Here is a 1197-nt window from a genome sequence, read left to right as displayed (position 1 = left end):
CCTCCCTCTACCCTTTCAATGCTTAGTTTTTCTTACTCCAAAGGCAGTATTTGTTTTAAACCTCGAATGAAAAGGCATTCCATTTTTTAACTCCTATTAAGTGAAGGTTCTGCCTACATAAATTTGAATGAAAGTAAGACACCTCAGTATATGCTCAATAATTAACCTGAAGCAGAGGACTGAAGAACCACTTGTATTTTAGTCACAAGATATTGAGTTTCTACCCTAAAGAGGTGCCTAATAGTATGAGAGTCCCTGTGGTAGTTATATAAATCGTTTGTCAATTTGAGAGGATTAAGAGTGCAGGGGTGGAGTCTGGCCGATCAATCAGGTCATGGCCAATGGGACCTCTGTGTGGACATGGACTTCTCCTAAGGATTCTGGGAACTCCAGTATTCCTCCTTGGAGGCGGGAGACACTCTCTATTGGCTCACTCCGTGGGCGGCATAGCAGCTGACAAGACACATGGAACTCCGTTAGTATCCTGAGCTGGAGAATCCACATGGAAATCCCTGCCAGTGCTGAGAAGCTTACAACGTCACTGGATCCACAAGACTTTTCACCCACTGGCCTGTGATCTTCCTGCATTCGACGTCACTGCATGTGTTTTGTGAGTCTTAAGAGCACTTTATAGATTAGCATCGGACATTTGGGCTGATATCAGACCTACTTACTTGATCTGGATTGGGCTGGGGCGTTTTCTCAAAATTCAATTGCTCTTGTATATAAACCTCTTTCTTATACACATGAGTGTCTCTCTGAATTTGTTTCTCTAGTCTACCCAGACTAACAGTCTCACTTCATGGGACGGGCTCAGGGACAGGTATGGGTGCGGTCCCCCTTCGAGGCCAGGCCAAGGCATAGTCAGAGATGGAGACGTGAGAAGGCAGTAGGGGAAACCACCAGCAGACAGCACCCGGCTGTATCAAATGTGGTGTGAGGCTTGGAGGTGATGTCATTTGTAAAGCTGCTTTTTTTTTTTTAAGTGGAAATATATAATAGGAAAACACACACCCTTTCAACAGTCTCCACGGGTACAGTCAGTGGCACTGGTTACACTCTTCATATTGTGTCAACTTTCTTGCTATCTCCACCCAAATTATGTTATCACCTTCCACTCAGACCGGCTGCCCTCAGCTTCCCGTCTCTGCCTTTGAGTTGCCTCTGCACAGACTTTGGGAGAAACGCGTGCTAGGG

This window comes from Echinops telfairi, unplaced genomic scaffold (assembly GCF_000313985.2).
Source record: "Echinops telfairi isolate 266 unplaced genomic scaffold, ASM31398v2 ScPeMD7_7475;HRSCAF=8513, whole genome shotgun sequence".
In the NCBI taxonomy this organism is placed as follows: Eukaryota; Metazoa; Chordata; class Mammalia; order Afrosoricida; family Tenrecidae; genus Echinops; species Echinops telfairi.
The sequence above is the reverse complement of the archived record's forward strand: the minus strand, read 5'-3'. Positions refer to the sequence as shown.